General features: G+C 38.4%; 1 pseudogene; it reads right to left on the bottom strand.

The window, feature by feature from the left end:
• Positions 1–364: 364 nt before the first annotated feature.
• LOC145261348 (U2 spliceosomal RNA) lies at positions 365–492 on the bottom strand (annotated as a pseudogene).
• Positions 493–12,629: the final 12,137 nt, after the last annotated feature.

Raw genomic sequence — 12,629 nt, 5'->3', positions numbered from 1 at the left:
TAGGCAAATTAGTTAAATTTCATGTAGTCGGTCGCATATTCACGACTGAGTATATTAAGAAGAAATAATTGCTAAATAGAACAAGGCTGATAGCGATTAGTCGCGTGCTCTTGTGTACAGAATGAATGCGTGAATGTAGGATTGACATGAAATTCTTAAAGATAAACTAAAATGACTGAAAATTGGGCTGAAATGACTTAAATAAATAAAAAGTAAATGGCTTAGAATGACTTTAATGAACTTAAGAATGAATTGAATGACCTTAAGAATGATTTGAATGCTTAAAAAATTACTGGAATCCTTCAAAAACAAATTGAATGATCTAGAGAATGGCTTGAATGGCTTTGAGACTGACTGGTTGTAAATATGGTGATTGTTTTACATTAAATTAATACAGAAAAGTGATCCCCCACTTTATATCACAATAAGTACAGCATGTAGTAAGAACAGATACTACACTTTGATCTTGGCCAAAAGGCCAAGAAAAGCGGTAATTATTTGCTCCCCCGCCGAGCAAATTAGGCACAAGGCCGATTTTTAATGTGAGGAGGGAAGGGGAAATGGGGACCAAGTCCCCGGGGAGTAGGGGAGCTGGATAGTGACAATTGGTATGAAGGGTTGCCCCTACATTGACCAAGGTCTTATATGTGTGGTTGGTATTTATTTGCTTCCCCACTGAGCAAATTAGGCACAAGGCCGTTTTTTAATGTGGAGAGAGAGAGAGAGAGAGAGAGAGAGGCCAGGGAAAAGGGGACCAGCTCCCGATGGATGGGAAATGGGAGCTGGATAGTGACAATTTGTATTAAGGGGTGCCCCTACATTGACCAAGGTCTTATATGTGGGGGTTGTATTTATTTGCTTCCCCACTGAGCAAGTTGGGCAAAATGCCGTTTTTTTAATGTGGAGAGTGAAGGGGAGTAGGGGAGCTGGATGGTGACAATTGGTATGAAGGGTTGCCCATACATTGACCAAGGTCTTATGGGTGGAGTTTCCCCAACATATGGTCTTTGCTTGCAGTATCTGTCGGAACAGATAGTACACTTTGATCTTGGCCAAAAGGCCAAGAAAAGCAGTATTTATTTGCTCCCCCACCGAGACAATTAGGCACAAGGCCGATTTTTAATATGAGGAGGGAAAGGGAAATAGGGACCAACTCCCCGGGGAGTAGGGGAGCTGGATAGTGACTATTGGTATGAAGGGTTGCCCCTACATTAACCAAGGTCTTATATGTAGAGTTACCCCCACATATGGTCTTTGCTTGCAGTATCTGCCGGAACAAATACTACATTTGATCTTGGCCAAAAGGCTAAGAAAAGCTAAGAACAGCATCTATTAACAACAGACCTTTGATCTTAACCAAAAAGGCCAAGCACAAAAGTGTTACGGACAGTCCGACCGACCGACCGACCGATCGATCGATCGACCGACTGACAGTGTGACGCTTGCACGCGACTAAAACTATATCTATATTTAATATCAATTTCAGAGCAAGAAAAACTCAACTTTATACGTGTATATATATATATATATATATATATATATATATATATATATATATATATATATGATTGCCACGTCTTGTCAGACAAGTGCCACTCCCTCAGTTACTGAGCGTCCATGTGCCCAAAGATAACTTTTCAGTTCTGCCAGCTACTTGTACACCCTCAAGAAGACGGTCATTGGTTTGGATGAAACTAACAGTAACGGAACTCGTTTAATCGGGCACTTTCGCGTGATTTACAAGACCTGCCTTGGACAACAGAGTCCGGTCACATTTATCACAGATCAAAAGATCTCCATGATTGGGCGGCAAAGTTTGGCGATTTCGTACATGCTCACTTGAGCTTCGCTAAGTCTCTCTTGGCTGCTTCAATGTGTTCTGCGCTCTTGTATATCAGTGCCCTCCACTGTTTGCGATCATACGCAAGGGACTGTCAACAGGAACATAAACGCTTACCAGACTCTCCTTGATGCTATATATGCTAGCAGGAATACCCGACGTTGCCCAGGATTGAATGATGATCAACGAGTTTTTCACATTTTTTTATTGTCATCGTTGGACCGGGAGGAACCTTCACATGTCTCCTGACAGTTACTTAGTTTACATTTCACTGTAGAGAACGTACTGTTGATTTTATGAAATTATTTTTTATGTATAATGGCTTGAATTAAAGTTTAAAATACAAAAATCTAGAATAATGGTTCAATTGTGCTTTTAACAGAAGCATTCATTTCGAACGCGCCACTGTCATAGCAAAGAACCTATTATTGATTTTATGTGTTAGGCCTTTCTGTTTGTGTGGTAATAAAAATGTACTTTAAATGCACTTGTGATATTAGGCTGTGTAAGGTGTTAACTTTGGTCAAAATTGCCTGTTTCTTCTTTCTCTTTTCGATTATCGATAGTTATCGAAGACATTCGAATACAAAATCTATCTAAGAACACTGCCAGGTACATAAAGGACATTTGCCTGAAATTTCATAAAAATAGACCCAGCTATAACGGAATCCATAGGGAACGAGCTCACATGCACACAGATACACACACACAGACAAAGTTCTTTTTATATAATAGTCGAAGTGTGTATATATATATATATATATATATATATATATATATATATATATAGTGAGAGAGGCGAAATGTATTGATATCGACAAAGTATCTCATTCTAAAACAATAAAAACCATTGTTCAAGTTTGTCTTAAATTAAGATTCTTTTTTTATTTCCATTTTTATTTTCTGTTTATTAAACTGAAATAAAAACTGTCGCACAGCAAGCTAATAAAAGTATTTTCAAAAAAACAAAATCAGAATTAAGAGAAAAGAAAAAAAAAGAAAGAAAAGACTAAACAGAAACGTGGATAGGTGGCGCCACCTCCCGTCGCCATTTCTATTGCGTCGGCAAACGATTCGGCGGCACACAGATCGATTTTCAATCAGTCTTGCCTGTAGACGTGTGCGTAAATGTCAGGTCTCACTGGCTGTCCGCCGAGGGGAGCCGACTCACGACGTGGTGTCAGCGGAAAGGGGTTGTGGCAGAAAATCTTCGCAGGAAACAAGAGAATTTCCCCCCCCCCTTTTTTAGGGGATGGGGTGCCCCCTTGCAGCAGCAACAAAGAAAAACGTTGCATTTCTTTTGCAGTCGTTTTAGCATTGTTGGCTTCCTGGGTCGGCGTCGGCGTTGGCGTCGGTGTCGGCGTCTGTGTCGGCGTCTGTGTCGGCGTCGCCCTGTTTGTTGGCTAACTGGAACTTAAAAAGAATAAAACAAAATAAAAAAAATGAGAGAAAAGAAAAAGTAAATGTGGAAAATTTGGATGAAAAGAAGGAAGAAACAATATTAAACATGCAAAGCGGAAATAATATGAACGAATCAAAGAACGAAAGAAAGTTGTGCAAAGAGCAAGTAAGGGGGATATACAAATAGATTGATAGATAGAGGTCTACGTTATATATATATATATATATATATATATATATATATATAGAGAGAGAGAGAGAGAGAGAGAGAGAGAGAGAGAGAGAGAGAGAAAAGAGATAGATAGATAGTTTATATAGATATTTATGCATATATATATATAATATAAAGCTGAACTATGTGTGTGTATATGTATATGTATGTGTGTATGTGTGTGTGTGTGTTGCCACGTCTATATGGTTGACTATTTAAAAAAAAAAAAAAAATTGATTACATATAATGATAGAAGATGTATCGAGACACAGGAATGGGTATGTTTGATCTTGCAGAACGGTGGTTCATTAAAATTGTGGGGTCTTCGTTCGCGCTTGGTCCACACAGTATGGAAATAAAACTTTTAAAAATCAACGAAAACGTTTACAAGTGTTTTTAATTTAGATGTACATAATAATACTTTGATAAGTATGTTTTAACTTAAATAGATATGGTATAATAAAATTATGGGGTCTGCGTTCGCGCCTGGTCTCCATAGAATGGGAATAGGCACAAACTTTAATAAAGACTTTTCATATCTACCGCGTGAGTATACTTTGATAATTATGTTTCAGTTTGAAGAAATATGGTATAATAAAATTATGGGGTGTTCGTTCGCGCCTGACCTCCATAGAATGGAAATATGTCACAAAGTTTAACAAGGTTTTTTTTTCATATAAATCCACAGAATATTGTGATAAGTGTTTAAGTGTGAACAGGTATAATATAATAAATTATGGGGTGGGTTTATCTAATTTATTTTTACTTTCATCATAAATAAATAAATTAAAATATTATTTGTTTACGTCCAAAATAGAAAAATGGGGAATTTCTAAAAAAAAATCCTATCTTCAAGATGAAGACGCTAACCTCAATATCGTTTAAAAATTCAACAACAAAAAAACTATGTAAATATATGTATGTATATATATATATATGTATATATATATATATATATATATAGAGAGAGAGAGAGAGAGAGATAGATAGATAGATAGATAGATAGATAGATAGATAGATAGTGGATTGAAGATTGGTATATAGTTAGATAGACATATAGATAGATATATGAAAGATGGATAGATAGAGGTATACGTAGATAGATAGATAGATAGATAGATAGATAGATAGATAGATAGATAGATAGATAGATAGATAGATAGATAAGGGGGCGAGTTTGTAGATTTGTTTTTATGCGCATGAATCTTGAGTGTAGAGACATTCTTTAAATAGCAAAATGTAGTTTGCAGCAAACAAGAACGGCAGCAGAAATCCGGTTAGAGAAACTTTCGCAGACAAAGAAAAAAATCAGTCACCATCAGCAGAAACGCGATATACTTTTCGTTTTGACACGAAAGATATTAAAGATGTCAATAAGATTCAATCATTTTATAAACCTGTTTTAGCATCTGATTGATCAGTTCCTATCACACATTTAGAAATAGATTCGTCCAAATTTATTGATGCATACTCTTTTAATTTATTGCAACAATATGGTTCTCAGTCTGAAAGGATATCATCTTTATTAGTACAAGACAGAAATGAAGTCTAATACCAGAACAGATACTACCCTTTGCCTCTAATAAAAAAACATTAATCTCTAATTTTTATAAAGCTGTTCTAGCAGCTAATTGATTCAAAAGGCATGAATCCCTATATAGTTGTGCTCTCTAAGGGCGGTAAACAGAAGGTCGGTTTTTAATGTTGTGAAATCCAGCTCCCTAACAAGAGGTGCTCAATCATCAATCACCTGTTGAATTTGCCATTATATAAGTTATTACAACATTCTTGTCATCGCTACAAAAAATCATTTAAGACTGTATCATAACATTTGCACTGCATCTCCAGAACGGCACTCGTGCTTTATTTGTAAACTGTTATGCTCCAACCATGCCTACTTCAGAGCAAGAAAATGATGCGTTTTATGATTGCCTTCATGATTTTATAACAAAGGTCAATCATAAGGACAAGCTTATCCTCGTGAGTGATTTCAATGCACGAGTTGACGCTGACCATAACGCCTGGGAACGAGTATGGGGATATTACGATGTCGACCGAATGAATTCAAATGATTTTCGTCTTCTGTCAATCTGCAATGAATTTAGCCTTAGCATCACTAACACTTTTTTAGGCAGAAAAACCAGCGTAAGACTTCTTTGGTCCAAGGATTGGCACATGATTGGTTACATTTTTCGTGGGTCAGACAACGAACATCTCAGTCACATGATTTTTGTTTGCGCTTTTTTTCCATAGCATTTGCTTTCTTTCTGGTCATCGCTTCCTTTCGTCTGGCAAGGAGAAAGTTCAGAATGTCAACAATCCCAAAAGGTTTGAAAAACACTGAGAAACAGGAAGTGTTCAGGAATAATCAAGAGTATTCTTTCGATTCAGTTGAGATAACGGACGATTTTGAAGGTTCGTGGGAGAGTATCAGGGATGTCGCCTATGCACCATCGTTTGGAGTACTCGTATTTCCTATACATAAATATTAAGATTGGTTCGATGAAAACAATGAAGAAGTGAAAAGTGTGAATCAGTCAAATGCACGATGCACTTAGATACGGATGAATAACGAAATCATCTATCAAACATCAATTCTATAAAAAAAAATGTAGAAGTGTGAACAAGAAAGTGAGACTAACCTTAGCTCTCGACATAAAAGGGTTCGTTTGTGTTTGGCGTGCAAGGCAGTAATTGATCCGAAGGATGAAACACCGTCATTACGGCGAGTCGGTCTTATGGGAAATGTGATCTCGTAGCTGGGAGGATTAGCGAGAGATGAACTTGGCCGTGTGCAAATTGGTTGACGTTCGCCGGCATGAAAGTGACGGCGGGAAACCACTTGGCAGATAGTGTGTAGAGAACTACGAGGCGGTGTTGTTATTGAGTGCGAAGATCAGTAGAATTTTTTTTTTTACACAGTGGTCACCACTTATCAAGGCCCGGAAGCCACTCAGGGATAAGGGTTATTGCAAGTACATTAGGTTAGTGTGGAGATTTGATGAAGTGTTTAATTAAGGGGGCGGTTCATTAAGAATTTGTTTACGTTGGACTTGAAGACATCCAAGTTGTAGTCAGGTGGGAAGCAGGCAGACGGAACAGAGTTCCACAGGCGTGCAGTTCTAAGAAAGAAGCTTTGTTCATGGAATCCACGTTTCGGTTTAGGCACAGATAAAGAGTGAGGGAAATTTTTCACAGTGGATTCAGCTAGACGGGTGTTTTTCGTGAAAGATTGGCGAGGGGGGACCAGAGATTGGAGTTCAGACGAGTACCTGCCATGGAAATAACGATAAAACAAGGATAGGCTCGCAACGTTTCTTCTGTGGGAGAGAGGTTGCAGGATAGAGAAAAGGGCATCCCCCACTAAGCCACGAAGTCTATTTTGTACTCTGTCAAGGCAGGATAGGCTGTTCTTAGCAGCTCCTGCCCAGATATGGCAGCAGTATTCCATCCTTGGACGTACTTTGCTTTTATATAGATAGAGAATTGTATCAGTAGTGAGATATCTTCTGGAGCGGTAGAAGGATCCCACCATCTTTCCAGCGACCTTGGCAACAGACTTGATGTACGTGCTCCATTTCAGATCAGGAGTAAAAGTCAAACCCAGAAGCGTGTCAAAACACGGGGCCTCTCCCAGACGAGAGCCATCCATCCCAATTGATGCCAGATGGGGATCGGAGCGTTTATGATGTAAGGATAGGAGTTTGGTTTTGGATGCATTAAAGGTAACCAGCCACGTCTTCCCCCACTGAACCACGCGCTCGGGATAAGAGGAGCGATAATCAGAGAGAACTTTGTCATTTACAGCCTTTGACGTGTTGCCGTAGATGGTCGTGTCATCAGCATAGATGTCAACGAATGATTTAAGTATGTGTTTATGGAGGGCATGATGTAGATCAGGAAGAGAGTTGGGCCCAGGATTGACCCCTGAGGGACTCCAGCATTAAAACTGCAGGCCTCTGATATTTGTCCATCGACCACTACTCTTATGAGCCTATCGGAGAGAAATGATTTAATGATAGAGACAATATTTCCAGTTATACCGTAGCTGGAGATCTTGTGAAGTAGGCCTTTATGCCATACCTTGTCGAAGGCCTTTGATATGTCAAGAGCAATTGCCCTAGAAAGGACGCTTTTGTCAAGAGATTCACTAATCCTGTGAGATATAACCGTCAGCACATCTGCGGTAGATCTTGCAGAGCGGAAACCATATTGTGTGTCACTAAGAAGGTTGTTTCTGCTGAGGTGGTTGACTATTTCTCTATTTAATATGGATTCCAGCAACTTACTCATAACACACTGGAGACTTATTAGTCTGTACTGAGAGGGAGATTACTTATCACCTGAATTCTTAAATACAGGGCAAACTGATGAGGTCTTCCAGGGAGTCAGAAAGCACTTCTCCTTAAGGCAGCGCTTAAACAGTTTCGTAAGTATGGGAGCAAGTTCTGGTTGAAGCTTTTTAAACACTATAATTGGGATGCCGTCAGGGCCAGTGGCTTTACTGGAATCTAGGTTCTTGATTAGCTTGGCGACCTCATGCACGGATATTTGTATATTACCTAGCGTGTTATGTGTTATAGGAGGAAATATGGGGAGTTTATGGCCTTCGTCGCATAGGGTAGAATTAGCTGCAAAGTTCTTTGCAAATAGTTTGGCCTTGTCTGGTGCTGACAAGATGACCTCTGGTCCATTGATAATGGTTGGGATAGAACGCACACTTCTGGTCAGGATCCTATTGGTTATTTGCCAAAACTGGTGGGAACCAAGCCGCTGATCAGCTACCTTGGATTTAACAGACTGGGCATATAGCTCTCTTGCATTTTTTATTACTCTTTTACAGTGGTTGCTGGCAGTCCTGAAAGCAGCTTTAGTCTCAGTGCATCTATTACGTTGGTAGCTATGGAAAAAGTGATTTCTATGCGCGATAGCAGCAGCACATTCTGGGGAGAACATTGGCTGGTTGTTTATTTTGTAGGCGATTGTTTCTGTAACGAACTAGCGAACCTGTGAGGAGTGGGTTTTCCTTCTTCGTCTTTTTTACGGAAGCCTGGGCTCTGAGGGGTTGTTGTCTTTATCGGAAACTGTCTTTCTTACTGAGAACTGAGACTTTTCGTATCTAACATACAGTGATTCTATCGAATTGTTCAGCTTGAAACTAAATTGTTTTGGAGCAACTTTTTTGGGGGCTGAGGAGTCTATCTCTTCCAGAGATTCTGGGCCAGCTCGTCCCTTTCCTATTGTTTATTCCTCATTTTACTTACAGAAAGAAATTTGCTAGTCGGATCGAGCGGCTGATCTCAAAAGGCAGTGAACGAGAAAGGTTTTGAAAAAAGTATATGGGACAAGGGAAAGTGATAACTCTCCGGTGCTGTCAGCTGGCGGTGAAAGACTCCATACTGACAATAAATAAATCTTGTTACGCTGGAAGCAATGTTTTGAATCTGTCATTAACTACAATTATGAGACAGATGATACAGCGGCTATAGTTGTAATTCAACAGCAACCAGAAATACATCAGGTATCTTATCTCCCATCTTTCATAGAAATAAAAAATGTCATCAAGTAAATATTATTTGGCAAAACCCCAGGTAAAGACGGGATTCCATCCGAAATGTTTAAGTATGGTCCTATAAAACTAATTAAGAAGCTTGTAGATCTGTTTATAATCACTTGGAGACATGAAAACGCGGTATAAGATCCTAAAGATCCTTTCATGAAACATATTTTTATTCCATTTTCACTCCAAACAAGGTGCACTGCCCATTTGTTGTAGGAGGCTACTATCAGGAACATAAGTTGCAGCGATACTATGTAGGGAGTTGAGCAGCAAGATGTTTGTTCGCATTAGACTTGAACTTCTGTATGTCAGTACAATTCGAAAAGCAGGAACCCGGAAGGGAATTCCAAAGTCTAGCAGTTCTGGGGAAGAAACTATTAGAGTAGAAGGTTTTCTTACATCTAGCGATCTCTATTGTGTATGGATGGAACTTTACTGCTTGTCGGGTTTGTCGAGGGTATTTACGTCGAGAGGGTACAAGGGCTTGTAGTTCGTTGGAGCGTTAACCATTTTCAAAAACAATGGCAGTAAGAAGGTTTACAATAATTATAGAGGTATTTCTATTATTTCCAGAACAATTTTAGCACAGCTTACTCTTAATAGAATCAATCAGAACTTGGTTGATGACATATAGTGATGTGGGTTTCGAGCAAGATGGGGAGTAATCGACACGTTTTCTCCCTTCGTCAGGTTGCGGAAAAAGCAAAAGAAAAAAAAAGGAACGACATACGGTATTTGTTGATTTAACAAAAGCCGTCGATACTGTCTATAGACACGCAATTTGGAAAATGTTAAAAAAACTAAGTATTCTAGACAATATTTTGGTGTAATTGTATCGTTTGATGAGGGTATGAATGATGTTGTGGTGTCTGATGGAAAATGCTCTGAACCGTTTGATATTTTCAAAAACACAAAACCGGGTTGCGTCATAATTCCGGTTATTTTTGCACTATTATTCACTGTGATGCCCCAATAGCTATTTGTGATTTAAACACTGGAGTTGAATTCCAATTTCGCACAAGTGGTAGTCACTTCAACCATTAACGATTCAAAGCTAAACCCAGGTTTCGATCGAGTATCATTCGTGATCACTTGCAGATAATACTGCCTTCGTTGCAACGTCTCTGGAAAAAAAACTCTCAGAAACTGATGAATCGTTTCACAAAGTCTTGTGAGGGTTTGGGACTTACAATCGACATAAAAGAAACTGAAGATGTGCATCAATCTCCTCCTACACTTATACAGGTCAAAGGTGTCAAGCAAACTCCTCATGATCACCATTTTTTAACCGTCCCCATAACAGTGACTGGCAAAAGGTCAAAGTATCTCAAATCGTTCGCATATTTGGCGAAATGTAAGGAACACAGATGTACTGCTTGATGATGAAATTGTCAACCGGTCAGTCAAGGCATATGATGCCTTTGGTAAACTTAGCTATCACCTTTGAAATGATAGAAACATCAGATAAGACATCAATATTCAAGTTTATAAAGCTGTTGTTCTTTAGACGCTTTTATTTGTATCTGAAACAATCTTCTTGCCGTATTTTATAAACGACGCCTTCTTTCTGTATGTGACTACACACTTGGCGATAAACTATCAAATTATGAACTTCTATAAAAATATAAAATTGGGCGTATCGAAATATTCCTAAGACAATCAGAGTTTACATGGTCTGACCACGGCATCGGAGTGAGGTATGAACGTATGCCAAACATTCTGATATATAATGAGCTTTAAAGTAGTAAACAAAGAACTCGCAGACCCTGGCTCTGATACAAAGACAAACTTGAGTACTTATCTTTACTCCCTTAATATTCCTATTACATTTTTTGAGCACTTGATGGAGACACGCGTTCCATGTGAAAATCAAAAGTTTGGAAACAAAACTTATCAATTAACTGCCAAAAAAAAAAAACGCTTAACCACCAAGGTGCGTATCACGCAAAGACCAGTCTGCTCCGACGGTCATCAACCATTTCTGACTTGTGGTTTTATCGTTAAATCAATCCCTCGACTTAAATGGTTGAGATAAACATGATAATTGGTAACCGAATCTTTTGACTATGTCTTTTATATCATCATTATTTATATTCAAAACAGTTTTTATTTCGGAGGGGTCTGTCACCCTAATATGAAATATATGACCTTTCAAATTTAATCATTCGTTTAATAAACCTTAGCGATATTTTATTTTGATCGATCTTAATGGTTAGATGCCAGGACGTCACTATCTGTGAAAACCCTTATCTTTGTGGATTGACTGGGAAAAATCAATATTGTTCTAGTGCCCCCCCGGAGCGGAAGGGGGTAACTCGAGAGCCAACTTAAGTTACTAAATGTTATCATTGTCTGGAACGGGTTTAAGATAAAAAGAAAACGAGTTGAATATTTTGGTTGAACGAAAATAGTTCGCCGCAGAATATTCAGATAAAAACGAAGAAGAAACGCCAGAATGTCAGACAAACGTGGCCGATCGATTGTATCATGCGAATGATTAAATTATTCATAAATATTTATGCAAATGAGATATCCGAGCAAAAACCCGGTGACAAGGTTAGAAAGGAAAGTGAAAACCAAGATGAAGACTGTAATGGAAGATACGCATGCGCATTGACTGAGACAAACATGGCGATTGGAAATTGTGGTAAAATCTGGAAATATTATTTATTGTCTTCATGACAAGACTATGAGAAAAACTATAGAATTAAAAAAAAGAAAAAGTATGGGTGGGGGAGATACATAAGATTTACGTACTTGAAAAGAGAGGTAGAAGAGTGGATATAAAAAGAGACCTGGAAGAAAGATCATAGAAAAAGGAAAAAGAAAGGAAAAATAATAAGTAAAAATTAATATGAAATGGGCAAAGAAATAAATTCTTTATGACTTATGAGAAAAATCGATACATGAAAAATAAGTTAGAAAGAGAATATTTTTAAAATATCAAAAAGGATAAAGCATTTATTAGTAAAAGATACATAGAAAAAGAAACGAATATTTAAAGAGAATAGGTGAATAAAGGAATAAAAACACACACAGAACGAAAGAATTCACGAACGAAAGAAAGAAAGAAAAATAAACGAATAAATGACACGGAAAGAAATCAAAGAAAGTAAGAAATGTATATAAATCAGAAAAAGATTAACTTCTTTCAAATTCCTCTGCCTAACGTTCACAGGGAACATGAGTTGGAACAGATACATTGAGAGCATTGATAAGGCCGCTGCGAGGAAGGTGGGTTCTCCCTACCGTGCTAGAAACCTACTTACGCCTGAAAGTATCCTGTACCTCTATAAGGCCACCATTCACCCATGTATGGGGTACTGTTGTCACATTTGGGCTGGTTCATCTGCTACTAGTCTCTTCCTCATGGATAGGGTTCAAAAGAGAATTACCAACCTGATAGGTACCGAACTGTCATTTAAGCTTCAGCCTCTGTCCCATCGACGAAATGTTGCATACCTCTGCTTGTTCTACAAGTATTTTAATGGTGAATGCTCTGACGAACTACAAGCACTGGTTACCCTTCGACGTAAATACCTCTGTCAAACCCGACAAGCAACCAAATCCCACCCCTATACAGTAGAGATCCCTTGGGGTAAGAAGGCCTTCTACTC

The sequence above is a fragment of the Euprymna scolopes genome, chromosome 37, assembly GCF_053919585.1.
Source record: "Euprymna scolopes isolate OS-2025 chromosome 37, ASM5391958v1, whole genome shotgun sequence".
In the NCBI taxonomy this organism is placed as follows: Eukaryota; Metazoa; Mollusca; class Cephalopoda; order Sepiida; family Sepiolidae; genus Euprymna; species Euprymna scolopes.
Note: the sequence above shows the minus strand (reverse complement) of the source record. Positions and strands in the feature narration are given on the sequence as shown.